Source organism: Odocoileus virginianus, chromosome 33 (assembly GCF_023699985.2).
Source record: "Odocoileus virginianus isolate 20LAN1187 ecotype Illinois chromosome 33, Ovbor_1.2, whole genome shotgun sequence".
NCBI lineage: Eukaryota > Metazoa > Chordata > Mammalia > Artiodactyla > Cervidae > Odocoileus > Odocoileus virginianus.
The window spans coordinates 23,670,662-23,691,068 of NC_069706.1; positions in this window are offsets into that span (position 1 = coordinate 23,670,662).

Below are 20,407 nucleotides of genomic sequence, written 5' to 3' on the forward strand. Positions count from 1 at the left end.
ACACCAGGAGAACACACCAGAGTATCCCCCGTCCTGACCTGCAGAGCCCTAGCAGGCTTCTCCAAGGAAGCAACATGTAAGCTGAGATCAAATAAATGATTATGGATCATTTCTCCAGGTGAAGGAAGTGGGAATGGCAGGGGACAGGTGGTCTTTGACAGTGGGGACAAATTCTATGCAACGACCTTGGGGTAAGAGGGCACAGCTTATGAGAAGAACAGAGAGGTCAGGTGTCTAGAGCAAAGTCCTTCCTTCCCAGCCCACAGCAGTGCTAGGGCATCATGGGGCACCCACCCCCTTGTTGGATGCTGGATATTGCTAAGATATTCACCAGCCAAGATTCAGGCTTTACTTTCTAAAGTTCCCTCTGGCCCCAAGAGGCTAAGACAACTAGGGTGAGCAGCATCCTCTCACATCAGGAAAGTTGGTGGAATCATCTCTGGCTAGTCTGAACCCTGGAAAGTGGCCTCTTGGAGCCCCTATTAACTCCCAAAACACCTGCATTAAGAGGCCAGGTGTGACCAGGTGGCTAGATTATTTTTAAATTATTTAAAATTATTTTATTTATCTTTGGCTGCACTGGGTCTTCATTGCTACATGGGCTTTCTCTAGTTGCAGCAAGTGGTGGCCACTCTTCCATGCATTGTGCAGGCTTCTCATTGCAGTGGTTTCTCCTGTTGTGGAGCACAGGCTTTGGGAGCACAGGCTTCAGTATTTGCAGCATGTGGTTTGGTTGCTGCGTGGCATGTGGGATCTTCCCAAATCTGGGATCGAACCCTCGTCCCCTGCATTGGCAGGAAAATTCTTCACCACTGGAACACCAGGGAGGTCCCAGGTGATTGGCTTTTATAGAGCCAGGTAAGAGGCAGCACTGTGACCTGATTACATCCTCAGTAGCATCCCAGAAAGCCAGAACCCAGCCCCCAAGTCAGGGAGTCCCTATTTATGTATATGTATAATCCCTACACAGTCAACGGAATCTGGGGCACTGGAATCAAAAGGACCAAGGTTTGAGTCCTACTTCTGCCTCTTCTAGCAGTGTGACCTTGGGGAAGTTGTCCACTTCTCTGAGTCTCAGTTTCCCCATCTGGAAAATGGGGATTTATTCCACAAGTCTTGACTGGCTACCTACTGTGTACCAGATCCTGCTGTGCTGGTTGCCTGTGATAAAATGGAAAACCCAGTAGACACAGGTCACTCTTGGTCTAGCGGGAAGGCAGACAATTATCACGCAGATGATGATAACGTGTGACCACAACACTGATGGAAGTCCACAGGGTGACAGGATGGAGGGAATAGGATGGAGCAAGGGGCGGGGGGGAGTGATGTCCACTTACATAGGGTGTCAGGGAAGGCTTCTCTGAAGAGGTGACATCTGAGCCAAGATCAGAAGATGAGCAATAGTGCCAAATTCCCGGGGTGTGTGCAAGAACTAAATGAACTAAATGAAAGTGTCCATAAAGTGCCAAGCACAGTGCCTACAGACAGGCAGAGCTCAAAAACAACTGGCTTTTTCATCAGCCACTAAAGGATAACCTCCTTTGTTTGCCAGAATCGTGCCTGACACATACACAGTTGACTAAAGTAACAAGTTCCTTTTTTTCTTATGCTATCATGTTGCTGGTAAAGTCTTTATCTCTCTTTCATTTTTGAAGGACACTTTGCCAAGAGTTCTACCTATAGCCAACAATAATGCTTTGTACGCTTAAAATGTGTTAAGAGCATAAGATCTCACGTTGTGTTCTTATCACAATAAAATAAAACTTGAGAGAGTTTACCAGATTGATACATTTAAAACAGTACTGGTCCTAGAAGTAACAGTAGGGAGAAGAATCGTCAGTAGTCGTAGGAGTAGTAGGATTGTCAGTGATAGTAATAAGAGTAGGAATACCAGCAACTCCTGCTACGATTGACGCTTTCAACAGGGCCACCATGTTGCAAGGGAAAGAATGTGAGATTTCAAGTCATGCTTGAATAATCCTGGCCCCACTACTTGCTTGCCGTGAAGGAACTGAAACTCACTTCCCTAAACCTCAGTTTCCTCATCTATGATAGGGGTATCAGTGGGCATCTACAGGGCAGCTGTAGGGACTGGGGAGGTGTATGTATGATGACTCAGACAGAGTCACTCCACAATACATGGTGATTCTCCAGATGCCAAGTACGCCCTCCCCGCTAACTGAGCTCCAGGCATCTGACACTCAGCCACCATCTTTGGGGAGAGATGGGGAAGCCCCCTGGGCCTGTGTGGGTCAGGGCTTGGAGCTGCCAACAGGTTATACTCACCAGGAAGCCACTGCCTATCTGGGATGGGGTAGCTCAGGTCACTCGAAACTCTCAGACTTACCTGGTCTGGGCACTAGACCCCTTGAAAAACTGCCAGATTAAATACTAAACTAAAGGTTTTGACTAAAATTGCAGTGGGGAATTCCGTGGTGGTCCAGTGGTTCAGAACCACCTGCCAATGCAGGGGACAAGGGTTCAATCCCTGGTCTGGGAAGATCCCACATGCCTCAGAGCAACTAAGCGCAGATGCCACAACTACTGAGCCAGAGCTCTATGGCCCACGAGCTCTAACTCCTGAAGCCCAAGTGCCCCAGAGCCCATGCTCTGCAACAGGAGAAGCCACCGCAGTGAGAAGCCTGTGCACGGCAACGAAGACCTAGAGCAGTTAAATAAATAAGTAAAAATTTTTTTAATAAATAAAATTCCAGTCGGCAGAGAAATGTTTTTTGACATATTTGACTGCAAAAAAAAAATGCATTTATCTATCAATTAATAAGAAAAAGCAAAACTATAACATAGATAACCAACGAGGACCTACTATACAACCCAGGGAACCATAATAAATATTATATAATAACCTATAAGGAAAAACAGCCTGAAAAGTACTTTATATTTATACTTATAACTGAATCACTGTGCTGTACACCGAAAACTTACACAGCATTGTAAACCAACTATACTCCAATTAAAGCTTTTTTAAGCAATCAATTGACAAGCAAAAAAAAGAAAAGAAAAACAGTCCAATTGCAAAATGAGCAAGGTATATAAACAGGCAACTCACACACAACAAAGACTTAGGATCAGCTCACATACAAACAGCTCCTCAACCCAGCAAGGTGCTATGGAAATTAAAGAGAAACCTTTTCAGACCTATCAAAGGGATAAGAAAAATGAGATCAAGGCCAGGGTTGATGACAGTGTAGGGAAACGGGTACTTTCATGTATTGTTGCTAGAAATGGAAAATGGTAGCTTTGGGAAAGGCAATCTGACAGTATCTTGAAATCTGAAATGAGGATATTATTTTAGCCACTGCTAAGTGAGTATCCTAGAAAAATACTCATCTCCAGGCCCAAGGAGGCATAAAATAGGGATGGTCATCACAAGCATCATTTGTAAGAGCAAACAGTTGTAAACAGTGTAATGTCTATAGATAAAGGAATGACTAAATTAAAATAATGCACATATTATGGAATGTGAAAGTCGCTCAGTCACATCCGCCTCTTTACAACACCATGGACTATACAGTCCATGGAATTCTCCAGGCGAGAATACTGGAGTGGGTAGCCTTTCCCTTCTCCAGGGCATCTTCCCAACCCAGGGATCAAACCCAGGTCTCCCCGCATTGCAGGCAGATTCTTTACCAGCTGAACCACCAGGGAAGCCCAAGAATACTGGAGTGGGTAACCTACCCCTTCTCCAGCAGATCTTCCTGACCCAGGAAGGTATTATGGAATACTATGAAGCAAATAACAAGAATGAGCTAGATGAAGGGAACAGCCACCCACTCCCATATTCTGGCCTGGAGAATTCCACGGATTATATAGTCCATGGGGTCACAAAGAATCAGACACAACAGAACAACTTTCATTTTCACTTTTCAAGACATAGTAAGTGAACTCAGAGTGTTACAGACTAATACCTACAGAATGTATTGGAACACACAGAAGAAAACAGTGTGTTCTTATAGGAATGTGTGTGCATGTGTGTGTGTGCATGAATACATAGAAAACAGTCGAAAGAAACCATAACAGTTGTTACTTCTGAGGAGAAAGAGGAGTGGATTGAGGAGGACTTCAGGTGGAATTTTAGTATTAGCCATATTCGAATTTTTTCAAGAATACAATATTACTCAGCCATTAAAAAGAATTCATTTGAATCAGTTCTAATGAGATGGATGAAACTGGAGCCCATTATACAGAGCGAAGTAAGCCAGAAAGATAAAGACCATTACAGTATACTAACACATATATATGGACTTTAGAAAGATGGTAACGATAACCCTATATGCAAAACAGAAAAAGAGACTGAGATGTATGGAACAGACTTGTGGACTCTGGGAGAAGGCGAGGGTGGGATGTTTCAGGAGAACAGCATTGAAACATGTATATTATCTAGGGTGAAACGGATAACCAGCTCAGGTTGGGTACATGAGACAAGTGCTCGGGCCTGGTGCACTGGGAAGACCCAGAGGGATCGGGTGGAGAGGGAGGTGGGAGGGGGGACTGGGATGGGGAGTACATGTAAATCCATGGCTAATTCATATCAATGTATAACAAAAACTACTGTAATGATGTAAAGTAATTAGCCTCCAACTAATAAAAATTTAAAAAAAAAGAAAAAAGAATACATGCATGTAAGAGAAGATATTTACAGCATATAAATCAACAAAAAAATTGCTATTCAAACTGTATTAAGACCAAACCACAAAAAAGGAGGGGGAGGGGAGACATGAACAGGAATTTCCCAGAAGAGGAAACTCAAACATCTACTAATATAAAAATTTAAAAAAGAAATAAAGTAAACTCAACCAAATAAAAGCAAACACACAAACATGTAGATACACAGAATACAGTAGTGGTACCCGATGGGGAGGGTCAGCAGGGTGGCAGTGGGGTAGGGAGAGTCACAAGATATGGAGGGTGAAGCAGGTAAAGCGGATCCACTGTGTAGTGATGGATGGAAATAAACTTTCAATGGTGATCACACTGCAGTGTACAGGGAAGTAGAAATACAATGTTGTACACATGAAACTTATATGATGATAAAAACTAATGCTACATCAATAACAAATAAATAATTTAAAAGATGCAAATCATAAACATGCAAATTAAAATCACAATGAGATTTCAATTCCCACCAAACAGATGGGCAAAATTGTTAAAGAAAAGTATCATCAGGGATGTGGGATCACAGGAATTCTCAAACACTGGTGGTGGGGTGTTTGGTACAACTACTTTTGAAAACAGGTTGGATTTAACCTCTCAGGTTTTTACATAAAAAAATCCCATGACCCAGCAGTCATACTCTCAGTCACATACCTCAGATTAACCCTTCAACAAGTGTGCAGGAGACATGAACAGGAATGTCCTCCCCAGCCGGAAACAATTCATGTGTCCATCATCAACAGAATGGATACAAAAGCTGTAGTCATTCACGCAACAGTACCCCAGACCGCAGTAAAAATGAATTAAACCTTAGCACAAAGTTCAAGCTGGTGCTAACTTTCGGAAAGGGAGGGAAGTTGTCACTGGAGAAAAGATCTAGGAGTTTCTGAGGTGCCGATAAATGTTCTATTTCTCAATAGGACATTTGGGTCTTTATTTTATGATTATTTTTTAAACTCTGTGTGTGCTTTACACACTACTTTTTATTCCTTTTTAAAGTTTTATTTTATCTTAGAGTGTAGTTGATTTTCAATGTTGTGTTAGTTTCAGGTGTTACAGCAAAGTGGTTCAGTTATACACATATCCATTCTTTTTCAGATTCTTTCCCCATGAGTAAAGTTCCTTGTGCCGTACAGTAGGTCCTTGTTGATTATCTAGTTTATATATAGCAGTATTAGACACTATTTTCATTTGTGTAATTGAAAACAAGAAAAAGTCATGAAGGGAAGAAGGAGAAGACAGACGACTCAGCCGATTGTCACCATCTGTTTCCCTCCACCCAGGAGAGACCACAGACTTCCTTCTGAATCCACACAGAAAAGTGCTCAGGTTGGCTAAACCCTCCAAGAGCCAGCATGGTGACAGCAGCAGGAACAAGCGTAGGACCGGCCTACAGGGACCCTAAGGACAGTCCGCAACCTTTGGTTTCTCTCCCTGCTAAAGGGTTGGTCATTGTAGGTTTACAGTGAATAAGGAAGCCCACTTTCTTCCCCAAGTCATTGTTGTAGAAAGACCTTCAGACATATCTGATCCAACCTCTTTGGTTTGTAAAGACCAGAGAAAGAGGGTCATCAAATTAACACAGCCATTCAGTCTAGACCAGCGGTTCTCAACCTCCCTGCCCCTACAATCATCCGCGAGGTAAACAACATCCACAGAAGCATCCTGTTGGGAATATACCCAGCCTACGATCAGAGCATGGAGGAGGGCATGGCAACCCACTCCAGTATTCTTTTCCGGAGAATCCCATGGACAGAGGAGTCTGACAATCCATAGGGTCTACGGGGCTACAATCCATAGGGTCGCAGAGTCAGACATGACTGAAGTGACTTTGCATGCACACACACATGATCAGAGCATAGACAAGACAGACTCTGGGTTGTGTGCGATGCCTCCAGGAAAGCTTAAAGTCAGACATGGGTCCACGTCCCCGATGGATCCCATCTCATTCATAGAACCTGGCACAGTTCCTGACACCGAGTTGAAACTCAATAAATATTTGTTGAATTAATTTTTATTTCATCTAATTTATTTCAACTAAACTTCCTGTGCCTTTAAACTGAAGAAAGAGAAAAAGAAATGCTTAAATCCACAGGTAGGTATGGAATGCATACCAGAGTTCTGAAAAATGCTGGTACCACGGATAAAATGGGAAAGTAGAGCTAAGAGGTCGCCACAGCCCAGCTGAAAGCTACTAACCATTGGGAAGTCACTCATTTCCGGAAATTCCACTCTTCTTTACACAGGTGCCATGACCTCCTGTCTCCACTAACTGGCTTCTTCTGTGATTCAGGTGTCCCAAATGACTGCTAAACCCTGAATCCACTTGGCATTCACGTTAAACTGCCACTACCAATGGGGAGTTTCCCTCTGATAATTCCAGGAGAGAATCTGATTGGCTAAGGCCATCCAGGCTACACAAGTGATAGGTGGTGGGCCAACCTATACACTGGCTGTCCTTGGGTCACATGGTCACTGCTGGTCCAATCAGTCGTGACTGGAAAGAGAAGGGGGTGGAGTCACCTTTAACAGGTGATGGCAATTTCAGGTCGCCAGGGCTGTGAAGTGGAGGTTTCCCGCAGAAAGAGAGTTGGCTGCGGGAGCCAATTAGCATCTCTAGTTCTTTTAACCTGAGGTTTCTGAGGGCTGAAACGTCATCCCTCAGGGAACCTGCCTCCTGGGATCTAAGCAAGAGGGACAGGAATAGAGCGGTTTACATGAGTGTCTTTTACAATATTTATCTTGAGCTGGAAAATAAATATGCCGAGGATTAAGAGTAGAGGCTGTACATTAAAAAGAATAAAATAATGCCATTTGCAGCAACGTGAGTGTACCCAGAGATTATCGTACTGAGTGAAGTAAGTCAGAGAAGGAGAAACATCATATGACGTCCCTTACATGTGGAATCTAAAAGGAAATGATACAAATAAACTTGCTTACAAAACAGAAAGAGACTCCCAGGCTTAGAGAGTGAACTTATGGTTACCAGGGTAAGGATGGAGACAGGGATACTTAAGGGAGTTTGGGATGGCCATGTACTCACTACTATACTTAAAATGCTAACCGACAAGAACCTGCTGTATAGCACATGGAACTCTGCTCAATGTAATGTGGCAGCCTGGATGGGAGGGGAGTTTGGAGGAGAATGGACGTATGTATACGTGTAGCTGAATCCCTTTGTTATTCACCTGTAACTATCACAACACTGTTAATCAGCTATGCCCCAATACAAAATAAAAAGTTTAAAAAAAAAGAGTATAGGCTGCAAAGTCAGTCAAACAAACAGTGATCTAATCCTGGGTCTGCCACTTATTGGCTATGTGTCCTTAGGCAAGTTACTAAATGTCTCTGAGCCTTCATTGTCTCAGGTGCATAAAGTGATCCTGGAAATACTTCACAGAGTTGTGCCGATTAAAGGTGATGGGATATGATGCAGAGAGTTAGCACAGCATCTGGAACAAAGTTGCTTATGCTGCTAAGTTGCTTCAGTCGTGTCTGACTCTGTGTGACCCCATAGACAGCAGCCCACCAGGCTCCCCCGTCCCTAGGATTCTTCAGGCAAGAACACTGGAGTGGAGTGTTGCCATTTCCTTCTCCAATGCGTGAAAGTGAAAAGTGAAAGTGAAGTCGCTCAGTCGTGTCCGACTCTTCAAGACCCCATGGGCTGCAGCCTACCAGGCTCCTCCATCCATGGGATTTTCCAGGCAAGAGTACTGGAGTGGGTTGCCATTGCCTTCTCTGGGAACAAAGTTAATGCCCAGTAAATGCCAGGTTTTTCTTCTAAACAGAGAGCCTTCATCCACAGACTCCTGGTCACATCATTGGAGCACCTTGGATGCTTGAAGTCATCTGCCCTGGACTTTTTGGATAAATAAGCAAATAAATTGCCTTTTGTTTGCACAGTCCTGTTTCAACTGGTTCTGTATCACTTGTAGCCAAAAAAAAAAAAAAAAAAAAAGTCCTGACAAAAAACACTGTAAAAAATTTTTTCTCACTCACTTGCTTTCACAGAGAAAGAAAGCAGTGGATTTGCAGCCAGTTACTAAGGATTGCACACAAACCAGTGTCTGTTTATCTATGCTTCTGATCATCGGCTAGATGTGCCTGTAAGTGATACTCCTGTGGGTGTCATTTGCCCCACGTGTCATGACTCGGGGCAGGGAGGTGGAGAGCCATTGGTCTAGACTGAATGGCGGTGCTGACACAGGGATGTCCCCAACTCCAAGCTGACTGCTGTCAGCCCAGGCACAGCCCAGCCTCTGAGGATGTGTCTGAAGTATAGGGGTCTCCACACACTCCCTACCCCCTCTGCACACACACGTATGCACACAATCCCTGGGTGTTTCTGACAGTGCCAGTCAATGGGCAGAGACTAGGGTCCTTGGTCAAGCTGTCTGGACTACCTGGGGTAAGGAGCACTTCATTCTTCCAAAGACTCTCTATCATTCAGTTGAACACCCATATTCTTCTCCCAAATGCACTGTTCTGTGCCACACTCTGTTCTGCGCTTGGGGGCACGGAATGAATGACCCCTGTCCTGTGGCACGAGAGCGCCCCATCCGGCAGGGCTCTCGGCCACAGACGTAGCTGGTTCCATAAAATGTAGCACAGTGAGGGGGAAGAACGGCCCCTCTGATGGCTCAGATGTTGAGGAATCCACTTGCAAAGCAGGACACCCAGGTCCCACCCCAGGGTCAGGAAGAGCCCCTAGAGATAGGGGTGGCTACCCACTCCAGGATTCTTGCCTGGAAAATCTCATGGACAGAGGAGCCTGGCAGGCCACAGTCCACAGAGTTGCAAAGACTCGGACACAACTGAATGACTAACACTTATTTTTTTTTAAGAGAAGAGACCCAAATCTGCATTTTCACAAGTAAATGCCAGGACTCACAGCCTCACAAATACAGCCTCATTCACAAGGACGTGATCAGGGATGCAGAGACTCTGAGGGATGGCGTATGGCCAGTGATGAGAGTGGTTACAGACCAGGGCATGGCTAGAAATGGGGATGAGGTCAGGGATGGAAATGCGGTCAATGGGAAAGTCCCCAGGGTTGTTCAGGGATGTTCGGTCCCTCTGCCTTATGTCATGTGGTAGGATTGCACTTCTTTTGACATTAGCTGTGGCTTGGTGACTTGCTGAGGCCATGATATGTCAGTGGAAGGGATATATGTCATTTTTGAGCGGGCAACGTGGGACACCCCAGGTGGTAGAGGCTCTGTCCTCCAGGTTCCTGACTGAGAAACCCACGAGGGACACTGAGCACAAGTGAGAACGAAACCCTTGTGGTTCCGAGCTACCGAGACTGATAAAAGAGATGCTTGTTACTGCAGCAGCACGCAGTGTGCCCTGACTGATGTGGGGGGGTGGGAGGGGGTCCAGCACTGAACAGAGAGAGGGAAGAGGAAGGACGGGACTAGGAGATCCTGCCCCCTCCTCCTCACCCCCCATAGGAGTCTGGCCCCACAGACTCTCTGAGCACAGCCAGCTGCCTTTATCTTCATTCCAGAAATTTCACTTGATTTCCCTGGAAGGGACCCGGGGAACTCTCTCTTTCTCTTTATTACATTCTGAGGATGCCTCATCCCCTCTGTGGAGCCTGCGTTTATCCTAAACTCTATCAGCTCCACTGAGCAGCTATAAACCAGGAGCTGTCAGAAAGAGAATCTGCAGAGAAGAAAGTCAAAGCCAAAATCCTCGGGCCCAGAAGGGGCCTCTGAGAACAGAGCCCCTGGAATAGTGCCAGGCCCTCCAACTCTAGCAGGCTCTGCAAGGGGTCCAGGCACCGCCACCCCAACCCAAGCAGCTAATGGTTGTATCAAATTCTGCCTCCTGGGATCAACAAGGACCATATTTCAATAAATCTTAGATGCCATTGATTGTACAATGCATCTTTATGTACTACTAAGAAAGAAAGAACACTGCCAATTAAACCAAGACACAATGCTTTATTATCACTTAGAATTTTTATTTTATATGTATTGAAAGGGCTCTCTTTCAATCATATGTCACTATTGTGCATATATAAAATGGAAAACATCAGCAAAATAAATTGGTCAAGTTATCCCACAACATTTTTGCCTTCAGAATTTGACTTTTGTGAGTCTCTTTTCAACTCAGAGTCATTGATGTTTGTGTTTTTCATAGAATATCATCTTCTGGGACATCAAGAGCTTAGGAGATATAACATTTCTTAAAAGAGTGTTCCACCACGGTCCCTGAGATTTTATCTCAAGTAGACACTCATTCTTCAAGTTCTGACACTAGCACTTTTTTATAAAATCTTGCCAAAAGGCCCCAGGCAATGACAAGCATGTCACACTGCCATCAGGCCAATAACAACTGTGAAACGCCATTGATGATAAAATGAAACTTGTTTTCAGGAGGGGAGAAAATGTGTGTCTCTGAATCAAAGGAATGTGCACCTGCCTTCCCTGATTCTACTTCTAATGTAATAGACAAGAGTTTGGGGGTCATAAAAATGTGGGTTCAAGTCCCAGGCACTCCACCTGTTAGCTGTGTGATATACACCTCATTTTATTGTGCTTCACATATACTGTGCCTTTTATAAATTGAAGGTTTGTGACCCTGAATCAAGCATGTCTATCAGTACCATTTTCCCAACAGCAGTTGCTCAGTTTGTGCCTCTGGGTGACATTTGGGTAATTCTTGCAGTGTTTCAAACTTTTTCATTAGTATTGGACTTGTTACAGTGATCTGTAATCGATGATCTTTGATACTACCCCTACAACTTGCTGAAGGCTCAGGTGACTGGTTAGCATTTTTAGCAGTAAAGTATTTTAAATTAAGGTATGTACATTTTCACTCTCTCCAGTATTCTTGCCTGGAAAATCCTATCGAGAGAGGAGCCTGGTGGGCTACAGCGCATGGGATCACAAAGAGTCAGATATAATTGAGCAACTGAACACACACACACACACACACACACACACACACACATATTTTTTAGACATAATGCTATTCCACAGACTACAGTATAGTGTTAGCATCATTTTTATATGTACCAGGAGACAAAAAATTTTGTGTGACTTTCTTTATTGCATATTCACTTTACTGCTGTGGTCTGAAATCAAACCTACACTATCTTTGCAGTCTGCCTGTGTTCATCAGGGTAGATTGGGATCTGCTTCAGTAACAATCCCACAATCTCAGGGGCTTAATACAATCAAAGTTTGTGTTCATGCAAACCTACTCAAGGTCAGGACCCCTTGTCAGGGAAGCCGCCCTCTACATGCTAGCTGCCTAGAATACATGGTTCCATCGCCCGTGAATCTGAAGTTCCTGTGTCATCTCAAAAGAATTAAGAGATGAAGTAATGGGTAAGAAGTGAACTTATTTAGAGAAAAACATGCTCCACAGGCAGAGTATGGGCTGTCTCAGAGGCAAGAGGATCTCGAAATACGGTGTGGTTAGTTTTTATGGGATGGGTAACTTCATAGGCTAATGAGTGGGAGGATTATTCCAATTTTTTTCAAGGAAGTGGCAGGAATTTCCAGGAATTGGGCCACCACTAGCTTTTTGGCCTTTTATGGTTGGACCCAGAGCTGTCATGGCACTGGTGGGTGTGACATTTAACTGATGTATTACAATGAACACGTGAGGCTCAAATTCTACTGGAAGTCAGATCTTCTGCCATCTTGGACCTAGATGGTTCTAATCAGTCTTTGTCATGTCTTGTGGTTATATCAGTCTTACAAAGGTTGTGCCCTGCCCGCTTCTCTCCTGGTTCAATTCCACCACTGGAGTTATAAGGCAGGAGCAGGGGTTGGGAAGAGAGAGGCTCCATTATTTCAGAGGGCATTTCCCTCCTTCAGCCGGGAGGTGACAACCATCACTCCTACCCATATTCCAATGACCAGAACTAATCATACAGCCCTGCCTAACGTAGGGCTGGAAAAAGTTCTTTTCCGTGTAGGCAGGAAAGAGAAAAGACCGAAATATCCATGCCAGTAGTAAAACCAAGCACAGTGATGCTAGGCAATTTGCTAAATCTCTCTGAACCTTTGTTTCTTGACAAAAGGGAGGTTATGAACGCACCTGCTTCTTTGGCTGGGTAAAGGATGACCCAGGGAACACACACAGTGTAGTGACCCATACAAGGTAAGCACCCACTGAATAACGGATGCAATGTACCATGACCTCCTAAAGTCACATGGAACAGCCTTCCCACCTGAAAATGACTATGTTCCCCCCGCGCATGACACCAGCTCCCCCGCTGAGCCATCTCTTCTCTCCACTGAGACAGTCCCAGCCCCCCCTCACCCCCAATCCCTTCTCATGATTCTTCTCCCCAGAAGAGACCCTCGGAATCACTCATCACCCCTTCTTTGCGTCTCTGGTATCCGACAGTCCTCAGTCCCACCTGGTGCCTCCAAACACTTGCTGCCTGACCCCTGCCAACTGCATAGTCCTCTCTGGGCCTCAGCTGCCTCATCCATAAAATAAAAAGTGGTGATAGAGTTCCCTATCTTGAAAGAAGCCTGGAAGTAACATCAGCAGGAAACTGGGTCCAGAGTCTTGAGAAATGCAGGGGCCCACCCCCTGTCTGGTAGAAGGTCAATGCTGCTCTAGCCCACAGTGGGGGGCGCCGGGGGGATGGCGGAGGACAAGGTGTTTGTTGCCAGAGCTTTTCCTTTTTCATAAGAAGGTGTGAACTCTGCTGGTTTTTAAATGTCAACAACTATTTCTTAGAAAACCAATTAACCCTATGCATGCCACTTCCCCGATGGCAATGCAGCAGACACAGGAGACTCAGGTTCGATCCCTGGGTCAGGAAGATCCCCTGAAGAAGGAAATGGCAACCCACTCCGGTATTCTTGTCTGGAAAACCACGTGGACAGAGGAGCCTGGTGGGCAAGAGGCCAAAGGGTCTCAGAGTCAGACACGACTAAGTACGCAAGCACATGCCAAACAACACATGTCAGGGGGGAAGGTTTGGCAAGTTGACAAGCTCTGGCTACACCTTAGGTCTTTGAGAAGGTACAGGTGGGGCACTCTCCCTTTTAATAAACTTGGACCCAAAGATCTTATTTTTCCCCCCTCTCGGGAGGAGAACAGGGAGAGAGGTCAAATTTGCCAGTGACTGTGATGTTTCCAAGTTATCAGTAGAAACATCCATGAATAAACCTGTAACAGCGCCCACTCCAGGCCAGGCTTGGGACACTAAGAATCAGATCCAGACTGCTGCCTTCAGAAGCTCCTGCAGACCAGAGAAGACTGACAGACAAACAGACCACTGGGCTTCCCTGGTGGTCCAGATTAAGGAATCCACCTGCCAATGCAGGAAACGTGGGTTCGATCCCTGGTCTGGGAAGAGTCCACATGCCGTGGGGCAACTAAGCCCCTGTGGCCCAGCTACTGAAGCTTGCATGCTCCAGAGCCTTTGAGCCACAGCTGCTGAGCCCATGCATCGCAATCACTGATGTCTGAGCACCGCAGAGCTCATGCTCTGCAACAGGAGAAGCCCCCTCGATGGGAAGGCTGAGCACCACAATGAGAGAGTAGCCCCCACTCACCACGGCTAGAGAAAACCTGCATGCAGGATGAAGACTCAGTGCAGCCGAAAATAAATGCATAAATTATTTTAAAAGAGAGAAAGGAAAAACAAGGCCCCTGAAGGAACAGGTGTGGAGATACCCCTGCCTGGGAAAGGTGGCTGGGAAGGGCTGCCCAGAAAGGAGGCATCAGCCCAGGTGCTAATGAAAAACCTGGTGTTTCCCAGGTTCCAGGGAGGAGGGACTGGAGGTGAGAATATGCTTGTTCCTTGCAGAAAAAAGGGACGCTACAAGGAGGCTGGAGTATCAGAGACACTAGGGGAGTGGGAGGAAGGGAGACAAGAGAGTTGGGGAGGACAAGCCCCCACCCCACCCAACTCGCTGGGGGTTCGCCTGGCACAGAGCCTGGCACTAGTTGACATCATTCAAAATGTCTTCCCAGTGGGACTCCACTCTAGCAGCCCGTTAGAATCGCCTACAGAGCTGTCAAGAATTACCATGGCCTGGGCCCCAGCAGAATTCCTGGAGAAGCCCAGGTAATCGGTTCAAAAGGTCCCCCAGGTGACTGTAATGAGCAGCCTGAGTGGAGAAAGAAGTAACGGGGGTGATGCTCAGAGCATCATTGGGATGCTCACGAGGTGCCAAGCCTTTGTGCATGAGTTTTCTGTGGACCATCCCTCCATCCTCGAAGCCGCCCCGTGAGGCTTGTCCGGGAGTCCTTGCTGCCCAGACACACGATGGGTGATGCAGAAAAGTTAACAACTTGCCCAGAGACGTTTGGCCAACAGTAGAATTCCTAGTCCAACTCCAGAGTCCAGAAGGAAGTGAGAAAGGAGAGCAGGAGGGAGGAAGTTGGAGAGATGGATGGATGGAGAGAGGAATGACTGGGTGGTGAGTGGGCAGTGAAAGAAAGAGAGGAAAGAAGGAGGAATAGAGAAGGGAGAAAGGGAAGGAGGAAGGCCGGGAAGGAAGAGATTAGTGTGTGAGGGTCGAAGGAACGAAAGAAGAAAGGATGGGTCAATTAATGAAGTCAACCAACCGCGCGCATCAAATTTTGGTTGAACCCGCGGATACGAAGGGCCGGCTGTAGTATCTCACAGTCTACAAGGGATATGAGCATCCGCAGATTTTAGGTATCCGCGGGCGTCCAGGAAGCAATCTCCGGCGGAAAGCCAGGGCGGGATGAAAGGGAATGAAGTGGCAGTGAGATGCTGCCCTGGACCAGCTCTGATCCTAGGGTACCAGAATTAGTCAGAGCGGAGGGCGACAAGAGGCAGATCTCGGGCCAGCGCCCTCCGGCCCCCGCAGCCCTGAGCCAGCTCGGGTCGCCGCCCCGCCGCCGGCTTTTGCATCCCGCCGCCCCTGTCCGGGACGTGGTCTGCATGCAAGAAGCCGAGCGGGCGGCCGCTCCATCCGCAGGGCCCTGCTGCACCCTAGCGGCCACGCGCCAAACTGCAGCGCGGGGCGGCGGCCGGACTACGCGCCGGCCACTCTCCCCGGGGACCCTCCGAGCCGCCCTCGTTCCCTAGCAACTGGCCCTAAAAGCTACCTCCCTCGCGGCGACGGCACCGCGCGGGCTGCAAACTTGAGCATCTCCGGGCCTGGCATCCGCCGGAGGGAAGAGAAAGAGAAGCGTCTCCCGTAGCTTTTTCCTGAAAAGGTTTTCTCTTCTCTCCTCCGTGAAAAAGGATAACGAGGTGGGGGTGGGAGAAGGAAATGGTTTAAGTTAATTTAAACTGTGTCTGCCGCAGGCAACAATCCAGGAAAGGTTTCTCCGTGTTTGTTTGGTTTTTTTTTTTTTTAAAGAATCACGTTTGAAGCATTTAAGAAAGCTCTTTGCTGCAGCCCAGCGGCCACTCCTAGACCTTGGAAAGTCTCGGGAGAGAACTTGATTAGTTAGAAAGGGTCCCACGGAAGAAGAGAATCGAGGTGTCGGGGTGGCCGTGGTCGGTGGATTCAGGACTACCCTGCGACTCTTGAAAGGGCATGGCTAACACTGACTGTGGCGCTAGTGGTAAAGAACCTGCCTGCCAATGCAGGTACATGTAAGAGATGTGGGTTTGATTCCTGGGTTGGAAAGATCCCGGGGAGAAGGGGCTGGCAACCCACTACAGTATCCTTGCCTGGAGAATCCCATGGACAAGAGGAGCCTGGCGGGCTACAGTCCATAGAGTCGCAAAGAGTCCAGCACGACTGAAGCAACTTAGCACAAACAGCATTGACTGAGAGCTTCCGGTTTGCCAGGCACTTTCATAAGTGGGCTCCTTTTAAACGCAGTGAGCAATGAGGTTGGCTAATATTTATCCCCACTTTGCAGACAGCAAACAGAGGCCCAGAGAAGTTAAGGGCACAGAGCCAGTTAGTGCCATTGCCTGGGTTTTAAACCACAAAGTCCCACCCAAGTCTCACAGGCTTAAGGGTTCTGCCACAACTGCTATAAATGGGTGTTAGCACCCCTCTCACTGGACAAATACTCTGAGACCTCCATAGGCTTATTCAGACTGGCTGGTATACAGTCTGCTGCCCAGACCTTCCCTCCCACCCTTACCCCTGAAATTTCCCCCTTGAAGTCTCAAATAGCCCCTTGGGCTGGTGGAGAAATGTTGGTAGCCAACCTCCACGGTGACCCGAGGCTGTAGTCCCTGTCAGCATCCCTGAGGACACAGGCTTGTACAGAGGACAGGAGAGCTCAGGCCTGAGCCACAGATTCCTCCCCTGCAGTCTCCTGCCTGCATCTGCCATGTCCAGAGACAGAGCACTGATGACTCATGACACTTCATTCTATCCAACATCTATTGATACAATCAACCAATATTTATTGAGCATCTGCAGATGCCAGACACAGTACTGGACAGTGCAGGAGCCAGTGATGGGCAGGTTACTTCTTGATAAAGACAAAGTGAAAGTGAAAGTCGCTCAGTCGTGTCTCACTCTTTGCGACTTCATGGACTATACAGTCCAGGGAATTCTCTAGGCCAGGATACTGGTATGGGTAGCCTTTCCCTTCTCCAGGGGATCTTCCCAACCCAGGAATCAAACCCAGGTCTCCTGCATTGCAGGTGGATTCTTTACCATCTGAGCCACCAGGGGAGCCCTGATGAAGACTGACAACACAGAGATCAACCAACCAGTGTGCAAGATGATTTTGGATACTAAGTGCAGAGAAATGAATGAAACAAGTGATGCACTAGGAAGAGAATGGGGTGGAAGCATTGCTGTTATTACTTGTTTGAACCCAGTTTTACAGTTGCACCTATTGGGTTCTGAGGTGCGTGCCTGTGTCTGCTCCTGTCCCCCCACCATGAGATGGCTTGGAGGCAAAGTCCATCCTCCCATCCCTGCATCTGCACCTCAGGGCCCGGTGCCGGGCAGCATCTCAGGGAAGGAAGCAGAGTTGATCTGACTCATGCCGAGTGAAGGAGCCCAGAAATGGCTGAGAAGTCTATCTCATGGTATTGAATCAGACTCTAGCTTCAGGAAGGGGATCCCAGTGACGGTCAAAGTGCTCTGAGTCCTTTCTCTGCTCAGCCATTTGCATGCCTCATCTCCATCAATCCTTGCAGCAGTCTTTCAGATAGACACTATTACTAACCCCATTTTACAGATGTGGAAACTGAGGTCGCACCTCTAAAGAAGGAGAACCAAGATTTGAATGAAGATGACCTGGATTTAGCATTTGAATGAAGATGCTGGATCCGTGACCTTAACACCGTGATTCTAACACTGCACCCCGTAGTTTGCCCCCCAGGGGTCCTTACACTCAGTGGTAGATGCTTGGGGGTGTGTGAGGGAGTATTACCTTAAGCAAGTCACTTGTCCTCTCTGAGTCTCTCGTTTCCTCAGGTCTGTGAATCAGGAGAGAAGTGGTGTAAGTGACCCTACATTGGCTGGGTTCATTTCAGGGATTCAATAAAACAATGCAAGAAGCCTGCCCAGCAAGACAGGAATTCAGGAATAAGTTTCTGAATTCCATAATGAAGGGGATGACAGAGGATGAGATGGTTGGATGGCATCACTGATTCTATGGACATGAGTTTGAGCAGGCTCCGGGAGTTGGTGATGGACAGGGAAGCCTGGCGTGCTGCAGTCCATGGGGTCGCAAAGAGTCAGACACGACTGAACAACTGAACTGAACTGAAGTGAATGAATGAGCTTGTAAATGTTAGTTCCCTTCCTTGTAATTCTGTAATAATAGGGGAAAAAACTAAAAAGCATCTGCTAGGGCTGCTGCTTTGCCCGAATTCCTGACTACAGACATATCCCCTCAGGCATCCCTAACAGCGTGCACACGTTGCTGACGGGCTTGCAGCCTCTCTCTAGAGCAGAGCTCACAGCACGGCACAAGCCACAGTTTGTGGCCAAAGCGTGAGGCAGGAGATCCCATCTGACGCCTTCTGCACAGGGTGGTCTTGAATCAGACAGACCCAGGTCTCCAAATCCCCATCACCTACTTGCTGTGTGATCTTGGGCAGATGTCTCAACCTCTCTGATGTCTGGATTCTTCACCTGCCGCATAGGGCTGTTCTAGGAAGTCAGCCAAGTCCCCTTTCCCTGTGAAGCAGTGAGGTTAGACAAAGGGGACGAGTCCAGAGGGGTGACGTTTCCACGCACACACAGCTGTGAGTTTCCTGAGCTTTAAGTGAGGCCGAAACTGAGTCATCCATTACTTTCTTCCCCATTCTCCTTTCTCACATTGCCCTTTGCTCACCCCTAATCCACCAGCAATTCCTGTCCGTTTCAACTCAAGCTATATGACCCCATGCTCTTCTCTGCATCCTAACCACTCCGTCTCAGGTCCAATCTCCCGTCATCATCCCCGGAGATAACTAGAAGAACCTCCCCAACTGCGCTCCCCACTCTACCCCTCCCCACCCAATCTATTCCCCAGACTGTAGCCAGAGAGGTCAGGTTTATCCCGGATCAGATCACTCCCCAGCTTAGACCTGTAGTGGCCCCTCTTGGAATAAAATGCACACTGGAGCCACCCCTTCCATGACTGGCCTAGATCTTCCCTATCGGTCCCCCAGGTCACTCTTCATCCTTCCCCATCCTGCTCCGTGCCTCAGAGGCTGACCTGATTCAACATCAACTTCTGCCCTCTGGCTTCTGGAAGGGATGGTCAATGAGAGGTGCAAGCAGAGAGGTGCCAGATGGGAGGGGAGAGGCGGGGTATCACTCCCATCTTCCTCTCTGCTTGGCCGTGGGTTGGCAAGGCTGGGCCCCTGCCTGTAAGTCTCCAAGAGCCACGACTCTTTCGGGGCTCCCCTCCCAGCTCCTCTCTGGCTCCATCAGGAGTAGTGTGGCAACAAGGGCCCACTGCTACTGGTCCCAAAGTGCTTCATGCTTCCTTATTAGCCTCCTTTAGCCCCACCCAACCTCCATCAACAGTCCTTTCATCTCTTACCCTCCGTAAGGGTTCCATCTGTTTCCTGCCTGGACAGCAACCAATACTAAGACTCTCAGGATCTAGCCCCTGCTTGGCTTTCTGTCCTCAGCTCACTCTTCACGATGCTCTGGCCACACCTGGCTTCTTTCTGACCCTCCAACGCACCAAGCTTGAGACCTCCTTGGTGCCACTGAGTTTGCCAGTGCATCCAGCCTGGGACTCTGGATCCTCACCCAGTAGGTCTCAGGGAGGCCGTCCTCAGCCACCCATCACACACTGTTTTTTCTCTAATACCTTGGACATCAGGATGTGAGGGGTTTTTTCACACTAGCAATCAATTCTCCAACTCTCCACACACCAGCTGGGTGTCAATAACTCAATGCAATCTGACGCTGAGTACCCGAGGTTGGTGCAGACCCCACAAGTTAAGGGTCCTGTCCCACAAATGCCCCCCACTTCAGACTCCAGTTGCAAGCCACGGGCCTCCCATGCTCCTGACAGACCAGCTATAAATTGGTAAATATTTATGGAATTAATACAAGATGTGTATATTCACTTAGAAGGAAAGATGGGGGACACCCACTCGGGAGCCCTGGAAGGCAGTAGGAGAACTTGGGTATCTTTTTCCAGACATGATCATGGCTTTGTTGCCTGAAACCTCTTTGTGAATCCTCTGAGGGCCTTGGATCTCTTGCAGTTCAGATACAATCCCAGGTGTGTTCCCTGAGAAGAGGTGGATAAAAGAGCCTAACTCAGGAGTCTTCACATCTGAGCCTAACCCAGATGTGCTTCAATCCTGACTCTGCTCTGCTTTCCACTTCCGTGAAACTCAGCC